This window comes from Ipomoea nil, unplaced genomic scaffold (assembly GCF_001879475.1).
Source record: "Ipomoea nil cultivar Tokyo-kokei standard unplaced genomic scaffold, Asagao_1.1 scaffold2791, whole genome shotgun sequence".
Classification (NCBI taxonomy): domain Eukaryota; kingdom Viridiplantae; phylum Streptophyta; class Magnoliopsida; order Solanales; family Convolvulaceae; genus Ipomoea; species Ipomoea nil.
This window is the reverse complement of record NW_017619219.1, coordinates 1,276,292-1,290,301: the sequence shown is the minus strand read 5'-3', so window position 1 is coordinate 1,290,301 and position 14,010 is coordinate 1,276,292. Positions and strand designations below refer to the sequence as shown.

At 35.0% G+C, this 14,010-nt stretch overlaps 1 long non-coding RNA gene across 1 annotated transcript; it reads left to right on the top strand.

Annotated features, from left to right (window-relative positions):
• Positions 1 to 3,191: 3,191 nt before the first annotated feature.
• LOC109157576 lies at positions 3,192 to 4,567 on the top strand. Its single transcript, XR_002050250.1, has 4 exons — positions 3,192 to 3,208; positions 3,330 to 3,533; positions 4,137 to 4,305; positions 4,432 to 4,567. It is a non-coding gene; the product is annotated as an uncharacterized LOC109157576 (long non-coding RNA).
• Positions 4,568 to 14,010: the final 9,443 nt, after the last annotated feature.

Below are 14,010 nucleotides of genomic sequence, written 5' to 3'. Positions count from 1 at the left end.
CGGTCAGCGAATAATGCTGGTAACCCACCAATACCGTTAAGTATCATAAATAGATAGATATAAGTCATAAAAACCATTTTCGAAACGAAATACATATATATAAGTCAAAACCAAGATCAACTGTCAACACAAGACTCATCACTCTCAAGGATAACACGGGAACACATCCCAAACCACAAAGGTTAACCACACACAAGGATAAAGACTCACCCAACGGCAACACATGCCACAACAACACAAGCCTCCGTGACTACACATGTCACGAGAGAAGATCACACAACGCCGGCTTTACAAGCCCTCGCAACATCACTCATCACGAGTTGGTATGCCTTCCTTATGCCCTGTTCCAACCTTATGGCTACCCCCAACCTTGTACCTTCTTTCCAACCATTACCTCCAGGAACCCCTGTACTTCTTAGTCCAACCTTATTCCCCCGGGACCGTCGTCCCCCACCAACAACCACCAACAAACACCACCAATCACGGAAACACATGCCCCGATAACACATGTTATCCCCCAAAAACGTGGATCCATCACTCAGGCCACAACTCCATAATCATGTCACGGCCACCACGAGGACCGCTGCAATACCTTGGTAACTAGTGTCCCATACCACTAATCGTGCAATCCAGGTAGAGCCACACACACACCACCACTCACACGAGAGTCAAACAACGGATCACAACGAAGGTATGAAACATACTCAATCAAGGAACGGGTCACAGCCCAACGACAACAAAGATGAATAACACAAGTTATCATCACCCAAACGGAAGGTACAAACAACACACACGCAAGCATTAAGACAACAAACTAGCATGCTTATCAACGGGGAAACTCAAGATAGTTCCGAGGAACACACAAGACACCTCTTGGTCCAACGAAACACAATGTTGAACACTTAGCACGATTCAAGACACCAAAGTCCTACATGGGTACCTACCATATAGTTCTAGACATACGAAACATCAAGAAGACACTCAAATAGTTCCATAAGAGAACAACGGGAAGTCAAAAGACCAAATACCGAGCCAAACAAAACACGAGGAACAAATCCCATCTCAACTCCACTGTGTTCCCCGGCGGTGGATCCACGGGTAGTGCCCCACCCGTGGTTCCGCCCGCGGGAACACCATCCCACAGGCTATGTACCCTCGGGTAGGCCGGCGGGTGGTACCCTGCCCGCCGTTCCGCCCGCGGGAACAACCCTGTACCACAACAAATCCCTTTGGGGATTTTCTTCTCCAAACACAAATTCAAGTCCAAAACATGTCAAATCTCATCAAACACAACAAAATGACTTGAACCATGGAAAATGCCAAGCAATGGCACAAAGGAACCCTAAACACAAGCTCTAGATATGCAATATCACAAGACAAATGCATAAACCCTCACATTTCATAGCAAAACACATGTAGAATCCAAGAAATCACATATAGGTAAGCAAAATAGGTTTTGTAGAGCATGGGTTACCTCTTGAAGACCAAAAGACTTCACTTTACACCACAACAAGCTCTCCACAAGGCTTACTTTCCAAACCCACTTCAAGATTAAACCAAAAGATCATAAGGATCCTACCTTTAAGAAAAAGACAACTAAGATGAAACCAAAAACACAAGATGAACTTAGATCTTACCCTCCTAGATGCTCAGATAGGTGAAAGGTTGAATCTTGGAATCTTGACAAGGGTCTCAACTTGGCTTGGAGAATAAGCTACACTTCTTTTCTAGAGAGAAGGTAGAACTATTTTCTAAGAATTGTAGGGAATGAAATGAAGAAGTCTTCTAGGTTAGGTTACAATACTAACTCTTGGTGAAAAGATAAGAATACCCTTACTAACCCTTAGAAAGTGTAAGGAACAAGGGAACTCCCCTCAGAGCACAAGGTACAACACAACTTAAAGGTTGACTAGTCAAATTCTAGTCCTTGAGTATTAAAAATCAGGATTTTAGGAATTAATTCCTCAAATAAAAATAGGATTAATTACTCAATTAATCCATGGATTGAATGTGGATTTTTGGGGTGTCACAGATGTCCTGGGCCCCATGTAGCTGCACTCCTAGGTTCCTCACTCGGCTCCAAGTCATTGCTCCTTCTACGTTTTGGCTGTCACCGGAACCGGCCACAGATGATGCCTTGGAGCGGGTAGCTTGAGTGTAGGTCATCTTGGAAGAGGGATTTCTTGATGCCATTTTTGTATTCCTTCCTTATAGAGCCCGCGAATCAACAGTGAAGAGATGAGAGGCAGAGTGGTCCCACTAGGTGTGCCAAAATCTGTAAACACAAAAAAGTAAACTTTGTATATATTCCACAAAATTCCTTGTACAGTGTATGTATAATTTAATATGCAGGTACAAAATCTCTGTCTAGTCCTCTGATTCTTCACTGACGTTATCTATGGAAGTGCCTCCGGGATTCAAATAGCATAGCCTCCGGGATTTAAGTGGCGCGTGCCTCCGGGATTTAAGTGGCGTAGCTTCCGGGATTCAATCGGCGTGACTTCCAACAACGAGCGTCAAGAATTTAGAATTAACCAACCCTGCAAAGTTTCAAAACACATGCAATGGATTCAAGCTGCCTTAAGGTCCTCAAATGCCTTCAAAAGACTTCAAGATCTTCGAGACAATCAATTCTGCAAAGCTCCAAAGTACCTGCAATGGATTCAATTGCCTGCAAAATCAACAAAAATGCCTTCAAATCTTCAAGCGTTCTTCAATGCCTTCAAGCTCTTCAAATGCTCTCAATTCCTCAAGTCTTCAAATTCTTCAAGCTTTCAAGTGTGTTTTGGAATGAAAACGAAGGCTCTATTTATAATAGAAGCCTAACCAACATTCCTCAACAAACTCCCCCTTTAATTAATTATTCTAGAAAATGAACCTTGCCCAGAATCAAGTCTAGGTTCATTATTGTATAATCTAATTCAAATTCAAATTAAATTATAATTATCTAATTCAAATATAATAAAATATTATATTTAAATTATAATCATAATTTATAATTCAAATTCAAATATGAAATGGGCTTGGGCCAATTAATTAATTAATTCAATAGCCCAAATCAAATTCTAATTGGGCTAATTAAATTGAATTAATTTATATGATCCAATTAATTAAATTGGCCCAACATTTAACCTCAACGTCGGTCCACCGACCATTTATCAGTCCATTTGTTGGATTCAAATTTCCTGTGTCTACAGCTTGTAATTTGGTAGGTTTTCTTGTCCACCCTCCCCCATAATGTGGTGGGGTTGTTGCCTGCAGTCTTAAGTTAGAACAGGTTGGGTCATAATACCTTGTGCTTATTTCTAACATCCTTTAAGCTATGATAGGCTACTGAGAAAGTGAACGAATTGACTATTAGCATAGAGGGAAAGAGCATGGATGAAAAGAAAAATCTGCTAGCTAAATGTGCTGCTACAACATTATCATCAAAACTCATTGGTGGGGAGAAGGAGTTTTTTGCATCCATGGTTGTTGATGCTGTTATTGCAATTGGAAATGAAGACAGGCTGAATATGATTGGAATCAAGAAGGTATAACTTATATTTTTGAGGCCTACTAGATTTAGCTGACTTTGATGGATGTGGCTTTGAAGTGATTTGATTTGTTTGCTTAATTGGCATGGGGTCTCCTCATTTATGCTTTCTGACACTGGACAACTTATGCTACATGAATGAGTTCACTGATGCTAATGCTTGTTTAGACACATTACTTATTTAATGCTCTGAAACTTCTTCCTTCATGTTGAAGTTTTGAGTTTAAAAAGCTTGATATTATTGGGAAGGGTATACTACTATTATTTTGTGAGTACAAACCTAAAAATTAACATTACTGTGATCTGTGGATGGTACAATGCGACACTGTGACATCACATTAATAACATATTCATGCATGGTTGCTTTTACTCAAAAAGTGTAATGTGTGCCTGGGAGTGTAAAAAAGAAGATGTTGAGGTTATTACGGGGATTTTTTAATTGAAACTGGATACCCATTTAATCCATCTTGAGAGTTGCATTATATAATATAACCTTATTTTCTCATCCTTTATATTTATGTGCCTCTGTATCTTTTTCAATGTTTATTTTAATGCTGTGAATCTATGCTTACACTTTGTTCTTTTAAAATAAAATATGTAGGTTCCTGGAGGTACTATGTGCGATTCATTCCTTGTAAATGGTGTTGCCTTCAAGAAGACATTTTCATATGCTGGTTTTGAACAACAGCCTAAAAAGTTTGTAAATCCCAAGATACTTTTACTCAACATAGAGTGGAACTGAAATCAGAGAAAGAAAACGCAGAGATAAGGTATCATTATTTTGGAAATAATATTTAGATTTTCTTCTGAATATTGTTGTTGTTGTTGTTGTTATTATTATTTTCACAAGTCACATGATTTAAACTGCTTAGCTTACATAACCTTGTTTATAACAGGCTTTTTGATCCATCACAGTATCAATCAATAGTTGATGCAGAGTGGAATATCATTTATGACAAGTTGGATAAATGTGTCAAGAGTGGGGCGAAAGTTGTTTTGTCTCGACTTGCTATTGGTGATCTGGCTACACAGGTTTGGTGAAAGCTTTGTAACTTATAGTTGTAACTATTTTTTACCTTGATTTTCAAAGGAAAAGTAGCACTCATACTATAATTTGTTTATACTCTGATTCTGTCCTGCTGTTTGATTTATTTATTCACAAAGCTATATAGAAGTTTCAATTTTATGTATACCATTTAAATTTAAGTTTCCCATGTGGATATTAGAACATTTAATTGTCTTCTCCTCTTGGTTTGTTTAGGCTGAGTAGAGCGTAGAATGTGGCTTGTTTTTATCACTTGGCAGGGCGCTTGTTGTCATCATTTCTGGCTTTCGTCCTCACTTCAACATTTTCAGGCTCAGTCTCTTCATACACATGTGCTGAAATAGATGCAGTATTTCTACCTCGTTTAGCCTCCCGTGCCATTTGTAGTATCGTAGGATTACTGGTGCTAGGACTTACATTCCTGCAATAACAATAGGTACAATAAATTAGACCAATGAGGCACAGAATTGAAATTGATAATGTACAGAGTTGTACAATCATAATATACAGAATCTTATAATAGAATACGTATAAACATAATTTCAAGCATTATTTAGTTTGTAGGTTGAGGAATGAGATTGAAATTTATAATGTACAGAATTAGTTAACATAATGCAAATAAACGATCGAGCATCTGATAGTTTAGTGGTACGACTTAAAATCCTTTGCAGCTTTGGTGGAAAAATAGAATACTATCTCAGACAAGCGATGGAAAGCTCAGGTATGTTGGAGGTGAAACAAGCCTTATCGGTGTAAGGAAGAATATAATGTGGCATGAGTTATGGCTCAAGGCTATAGCTTATGACCACACTCATATTATAAAATATCAGCTTCCTGGAGATCAGAGGATCTTGATGCTTTAGTTTCTGTGTCATGTGATGAGGATTTGCAGAATATGATGGAAGAATGTAATGTTTTAGATGATACAGAAGGAACAAAAGAGCTTAGGATGTTTTTGTTTTCTATGATTGACTTGGAGGATACTCATTTTAGTGTATCTAACTCTCATGTGATTCTGAGATTCAGTATGTTGTTGTTGTCAATGGCTTTGACCTTGAATCCAGGAAATGCTCAATTTTGTATTGTCTAGGTTCCTCTGCTAACACTTAGCTGAGCTAGATGTGCAGAATGTAGAGATAGACACAGGTAAGTTACCACATTATGGTGACAGTAAGTCACAGAATTTGCAATCTACTCACAATTTGAATTCCTATATGCGGGTTTATGAAAGTCTCATACCAAAACAAAATGGGATTTTGACTTAGAAAGAAGATATTGAGGAGCAGCTGTTGGATATATGGATTAAGTGAGCAACATTTACAAACTAGTATAAAGCCAGTGAAATCAGATGCTAATGCTTCAGCTTATAAGGGAGTAAAAAAGCCATAACCACAATAGGAGAAAGCCAAGCAATCTCCATTTGTGATAGAGTTATCTTCCATAAATTTTGCCCAATTATTCTGAAAACAAAAACCATCTCTAGTTTCTGTCATCTCCATGCTCCAAACTTTCTTAAAACAATTCCTAAGAATTACCTTGTTTTTGGAACAACTCCTCCCACAGATTCCTTAAACTAGATGGGAATTTCCTCTTAGGGAACATGTCCTATTGGATAAGCAAATTAATGAGAAAAATTCTAGATCAGTTTCAGTACAGGAAAGCAAGATCTAAACAAAAACTAAACACACATAAAAACAGGGAACATTCTTGATCGAACTATTATATATAAATATAATCTGACATGAACAAAATAAAAACGGGTACAAAACATTTTTTGTGACAAAAATGCTTGCAGAATCTGAAAGTTCTTACCCAGACAACCATGTCTAGACTAAAAGCATAAAATTAAAGGGCATTAAAGAATACAACAATTTCAAATCAAGTTTCCCATAGATGGAAGTGGTCCACATCCAGTACTTTTGTGTACTGGTGGTTAAAAATGGCATAGTCTAAGACAAACGTTAATATAGCTAGGCTAGCTAGCATGGTAGTTCAGTTTGACTTTGCTGCATTACCTGTGTATGGGACTATGAGGAAATGATTAATTTCAGTAATTTATTATTATTTTTATTTTTAATGATTTCACTCATTTGGATCTCAATGATTTAAAAAAATATTGAGATCGTGTGCCATGTGCCTCCCAAAATGACGTCGTTTTGTTAAGTTGTGTGGGAAATTGACGCGACAGAGTGTATGTGTATTTTCTTATATAATTATGTACATTATAAATGGTTTTCAATTACATGTAATCAGTTATTTTACCAAAATATCTTTATATACTCAGTTATGAATTAATCGAACCCACTAACTCAATCAACTAATAACTATTTATCAAATATCCCTAAAATAACGTAACCACAAAACGAGTAGTTTGTAAAGTATTTTTAATACTCCGTATGATTTAATTCGTTGAAGTAAAGTTTACTCATATGGTTTTCATTGTGACTGTTAGAAAAAAAAAAAAAAACTGGACAAAGTATACATGGAAACTGAAAACACCCCAAGGGCCCACACCTAGAGTCGCAGCTTTGCGGCAATTTATATCGTGCATCACGGTGCACATTGCAATGTGCGTCCAGGTACAAAACGCCGACATTTCAATTGTTGTTGACGGGGATCGATGTGATAGACGTACACTCTGTCCGTCCAATTCCCGTTATGTGTATTCTGCTAAAAGTTTGTGTATTGTGTTATGACTTTATGCGTATTCTGTTAAGAGTTTATGTGTATTATATTAAAATCTTATGTGTATTCTCATTTATGTTAAGAGTTTTTTGTGTATTATGTTATGAACTTATGTGTATTATGTTAAGAGTTTATGTATATTATGTATTATGTTAGATTATGTGTATTCTGTTATGAGTTTATGTGTATTCTGTTATGAGTTTATGTACATATGAAACAAAAGTTTTTTTTTTTCCTAAAGTTAACGGTAAAATTGTGGGTTAGAATTGATATCAACGTTTTCCAAAATCTCATTTTCAATTGAAATTAAAGCTAATCCATTGACTCTCTTTTAATGTTTTTGAATCCTATTTTCTTTTTACACTTCTCAAATCTAGATGAATATTTTCTAGAAGACATAATTATAAAGTTCTAAGGAAAAAACTAAGATTTTTTTTAAAGCAACTACGAATTTATTTAGAAACTCTATAAATAAATAATTAATCTAAAACGAATTCTTGAATATATTATTCTGAAATCAGAATTATTAAGTCATGTAAATAAAATAATAAACAAGAATTGTGAAATAATACGTAATTTTAACTTTAATTATGTGTTAAGAGAATTGAAGAACTTGAGAATTTGTATATTAAAAAAAAAGAATTTAAGATCCGTAGCATAGGAACTGACTTTGTCGTCTTTGCGTCAACTCACTAAATTCCGTGTAAATTGTTGAATTTCTTGTTTGTCTTTGCAAAGAATACAAATTAATAATTATACAATTGAGATTTTCCTCAAGTAATTTGATTTGCCAAATCTCACAAAGAGCACATACTACACCATAGACAAATTAAATATTTAACTTATAGAGAAGATTAGGAATTTAAGATGACACGCACAACTTAGTTCAATTACCTTGGCTGTTTGTTGAATTGTTGTCCCCTCTCTTTTGTTTGTCGATTGCCGAGTCTGCCGTCTCAGTGTCTCGCGTTTGTTCCTACGCCATCCAGTAGGTCGCTAGGTTAGGCCGTTACGGTAATAAATTAATAATGATTGTCGGTTCGATAACAAAAGCAATCGATGATCGTGTATATATATATATATATATATATATATATATATATATATATATATATATATATATATATATATATATATATATATATATATATATATATATATATATATATATATATATATATATATATATACTATATAACTAATTTTTTTTTTAAATATTTGGGGGCCCTGTGCGCCGGCCCTGATGAAAACAACAGACGAAGTATAATTGTTGAGTTCGTAACTTTTTTTTTTGAAAGGAAACGTGAATATATTAATCCAACGCCAAAATACAATCAGGAGGGTAAGTAATACATACCTCAAGGACAGAAGAAGAATCAGTAGTCTGTGCGAGTACATGGAGCCATCATCCTTCCGTTCCTCTCGATTAAAACCATGTTAGGTTGACTTTATCATAAACAATTCCTTTTTCATTATGCGTTACAAAGCTTTCGTGTTGGCTTCATCTTTCTCCGTCTCACAACACTCTTTATACATCTCGCTACCACCAACCTTAATTTTGTCAAAACCCCGACCCACTTATCAAAAGACGATCCATGAGAAAACAACTCCTTGTTGATATATTGTTAAATGATTAACAAGTGATGATAGAGGTGGAAGACTTTAGGGTCATATTGTATTATTGCTAAATTGATTGTTGTAGGTAGGAGAGAATAAAAACAACAATGAGATGTTTATAGGTGGTACATACTTACAAGAAATAGAATTTGGTGGTAATTTTATTTTTTTATTTGACAAATCGTTGCATGTCATGATCATGGAGCAAATACATATGCATGAATTAGTGAAACAAAAACAAAACCATATATGATGTTTGGATGTGTGTGGACCGACTTTTATTATAGGCAGTTGAGTCTGGATCTTCCTTAGTTTCCTCTGACCACTTGACACGGACTGTTTGGGTCGGGAGTTCGAATAACTATACAAAGGAAGGAAGAAGAGCAGTTGAAAAATATGTGGAATTGATGAAATGGGTTGTATCGATTATGTTTTCTGATATTATCGTGGCTTGAATTCGAGCAAATAATTGTCTAATTCCGTGCAGTGCACGTGAATGCACGTGCGATGCACAGATAAAATTCTTTATTATATATTTAGATAATAAAATTGTTACTATTTCTTTAAACCTTTCAAAATTTGCTAAATATTCATTCAAATACGTGTGAATACGTATCAATGCAGAACACTACTGAAATTTTTTGTATGAGCAAAAACGGACATGGGTGATCGTTTTTACATTAGAATAGTATAGATTAAAAAAAATTATGAAATTAGTTTCAAAAATTTTGATTTTGATAGGGTCTCATTTATTTACCCGAACAAGGCCACAAAAACTTAAAAACCAGCCCTGATACAAAGCAATCGAACGTGTTTCTCCGGGATTCAAACGAAAAATTAGTTCGTCAATTTCAAAAACGTGTTTCTTCGGGATAATATGTGCCAAAGCAGACCCTATCACTGCTGTGATAATATGTGCCAAAGCAGTCCATTCGTTTCCTGATTTTTCATCGAGATGCATCATGCATGGGGAAATTAAAAAGATTAGTTTTTTGGTTAGTTTACGTAGTGCGACGCCCATTATGTTCAACAAAAATATTTTATTCTGTACAACATTTGTGATATATTAGAATTTTATTGATAACGACTTTTGATGAAAATAAAAAACAAGTTACATGTAGGACAAAATTAGATTCTTTTTTTTTTTTTTTGAGGCAAATGACAAAATTAATTATTCACCTTATTATGACCATAAACTGCGGCCGTCGGTCTATCTCATGAAAACCAATGACAATTTATATCGTGCACCACGGTGCACATAGCAATGTACGCTTAGGCACAAAATGCACGCGTTTTAATTATTCACGTAACTCCATTCGTCTAAACGGTCAAAACTTCATTATATGTATTCAGTTAAAAATTTATGTGTATTGTGTTATAAGTTTATGTGTATTCAATTAAAAGTTTCTGTGCATTATGTATCATGTTATGTGTATTCAGTTATGAGTTTATGTGTATTCAGTTATGAGTTTATGTATAAGTTTAGGATCATATGAGAACATTTACTTAGGTGAGAACCCATCGTGTGCATCCATTTAATATTTTTTAATGGTCTAGATTAGATTAAGTGTGCGCGACAAGAATTAAATGTGTGCAAACGAGATTAAGTACGTTTGAACACATTTAATTTGCGTTCGCACACACTTAATCTAATCTAGACCATTAAAAAATATTAGATGGATGCACACGATTTGTTATCACGTTCTCACCTAAGCAAGTGTTCTCATTGGAACCTTACTATATATATATATATATATATATATATATATATATATATATATATATATATATATATATATATATATATATATATATATATATATAGTTGAGTTCAGGTGCGGTCAGTGCAGTCGCACCAATAGTTATGCAAATATACACCATCAACGTTAAGATATGCTCAACAAAAAATGCACAAATTAGGTACGCAACACCAAAAACGCACAATTAGGTATGAATACAAGTATCACACAGTGTTCGGAAATGCACCATTAGGGGTGATGAGTTATATGGTGTATTTTTATGGTGTGTTGTGTATTTTTTGGTGTATTTTTACATTTCATTGTTGTGTATTTTCCTAAACTCTTAACTGAATACAAATAAACCCATAGCGTAATACACATAAACTTTTAACTGAATACACATAAACTCTTAACTGAATACACATAAACTCTTAACTGAATATACATAAACTCATAACTAAATACATATAAAATCTTAACTGAATATACATAAACTCATAACTAAATACATATAAAATCTTAACTGAATACACATAAACTCTTAACATAATACACATAAACTCTTAAATGAATACACATAAACTCATAACATAATACACATAAACTCTTAACTGAATAAACATAAACTCATAACATAATACACATAAACTTTTAACTGAATACACATAAACTCTTAACATAATACAAATAAACTCTTAACTGAATACACATAAACTCATAACGTAATACACATAAACTTTTGACTGCATACACATAAACTCATAACATAATACACATAAACTCTTAACTGAATACACAAACTATTAACATAATACTCATAAACTTTTAATATAATACACATAAACACTTAACTGAATGTACATAAACTCATAACATAATACACATAAAATATTAACATAATACATATAAACTCTTAACTGAATACACATAAACTCATAACTGAATACATATAAACTCATAACATAATACACATAAACTCTTAACTGAATACACATAAACTCTTAACATAATACACATAAACTATTAACATAATACATATAAACTCTTAACTGAATACACATAAACTCATAACTGAATACATAAAAACTAATAACATAATACACATAAACTCTTAACATACACTACTACAAAAATGAACATATAAGTATAGCTTTACACTACACCTCTTAATAAAGGTGTAGTGAATAGTTGAAACAAATAAGAATACACTACACCTTTATTTTAAAGGTGAAGTGAAAAATAATTTCAATTAAAAAAAAAAGAAATTAAAAAGATTTTCGGAATTTTCGTAGCACCTCCAGGAAGATGGTGCCGCGAAAAATTAAATAATAAAATATTATTTAACTTTCCGAGGCACCTTCTCTCAGGGGTGCCACAGGAAATTTAATAATAAAATATTTAATAAACTTTTCGAGTCACCCTCCTAGAGAGGGTGACTTGGAAAGTTTATTATTATTTTATTATTTAATTTTCCCGAGGCACCTTCTCCAATGAAGGTTTCGCGGAAAGTTATCCAATTCTGATATGTTTCTCTAGCTTTTTTTTTTTTTTTTTTTTTTTTTTTTTGGAAAATCACACCAAAACTTAAATTATTTCACTAAACTCTGTCCATCTTCTCCGCTCTCACTCTGCCTCTCCCTTTTTCTCTCACTCTCACCCGACGCAACCACCGCCTCCACTGCCACAACCTCTGACTCTCACTCTCTTAAATCTGTCTCCTCCGCCGACCGTCGACGCCCCTGCCACACTCTACCGCCACCGTCGACACAACGCCTGCCTCAGCCACCGCTGGTGTTGGAGATAGTGCTGCCAAACCCCTCGTCGCTGACAATGACCCTGGTGCTGATCTCCCAGATCTGATTTCTTCCTGGTGATGACTTCCCGAGAGCATCGAGGCCCTGAAAAAGCCTAATCTCTTCTCTCTCGATGCCTTCTACCAGAACGAACTCCCTTTTCTCCTCCGGCAACGGAACCCTAATCCGAACCTCACCAAGCTCATGCAATAGAAACTCAGGCAAATGGAGGCACCACTGTTCTGGCTGTTTACACCCCTGATATTGCGCCATTCATGTCTGATGAAGTAAAATTATACTATTTGTGAGAGACGATAAACGAGGGCGGAATCCGGTGGAAGAGTGGAGAAGCTGAGAAACAGAGAAGGGTAAGGCTAATGGGCTACTCTCTATTGACCTGTTTAAATTAAATATATTAAAATTTATAGCATTTAAAATTATACTATATCAAATTCTCTATAATTAACCTGTTTACTTTATACTTTTACTGGGAAAGCAAATTGCATTTACAAAGTATTTAAAAAGAATGGGATTGTTTGATTGGAATAATTTGAAGAGAAACAGCATGATTATGGAACCAAACTGAACCAATTAATATAACATATTTGTTCTGTTTGTTTTACTATTTTTTTTTTCCCTAATTACTCATCTGATCTATTTTTGGTCCAGGCTATGCAGGTTGCAATTGGGAACTCTAAAGATTACACTCTGAAGTAGTATCTAGTTTTTGTGGACAAGCTACAGGGCGTTGACGTCGTTGTTGGTTGCTTGTTGTTGCTTTTGTGCTTGCTTTGTTTCGAGCCTTGTGGCTTAGTTAGCTTTGTGGTGGTAGTGGTGTTTTGTGTTGGTTGTCTTGTCCTTAGTGTTTGGGTAGAAGTAGATGTTGGTGTTAAGAATAGAGTTTGTGATGCTCAATCTACTCCTTGTTATGTTCTTGGCAATTTTTGAATTGTTATGCCCTTTCTTTGTTTGAAATCCTTGTGGAGCCTTTTGAGTTTGAGCAAAAGGATTCGTTCTTGAACCTCTTGTCACAATGTTGTTTCTTACCACCGCTTGTTTCTAATTCGTCGTACCCCAACTTCGGGGACGAAGCTTCTTTGAAGGGGGAGAGGATGTGACACCCCGAAAATCCACATTCAATCCATGGATTAATTGAGTAATTAATCCTATTTCATTTGAGGAATTAATTCCTAAAATCCTGATTTTTAATACTCAAGGACTAGTATTTGACTAGTCAATCTTTAAGTTGTGTTGTACCTTGAGCTTTGAGGGGAGATCCCTTGTTCCTTACACTTTCTAAAGCTTAGTAAGGGTATTCTTGACTTTTCACCAAGAGTTAGTATTGTAACCTAACCTAGAAGACTTCTCCAAGCCAAGTTGAGACCCTTGTCAAGATTCCAAGATTCAACCTTTCACCTATTTGGGCATCTAGGAGGGTAAGATCTAAGTTCATCTTGTGTTTTTGGTTCCATCTTAGTTGTCTTTTTCTTAAAGGTAGGATCTTTATGATCTTTTGGTTTGATCTTGAAGTGGGTTTGGAAAGTAAGCCTTGTAAGGAGCTTGTGAGGTGTTAAGTGAAGTCTTTTGGTCTACAAG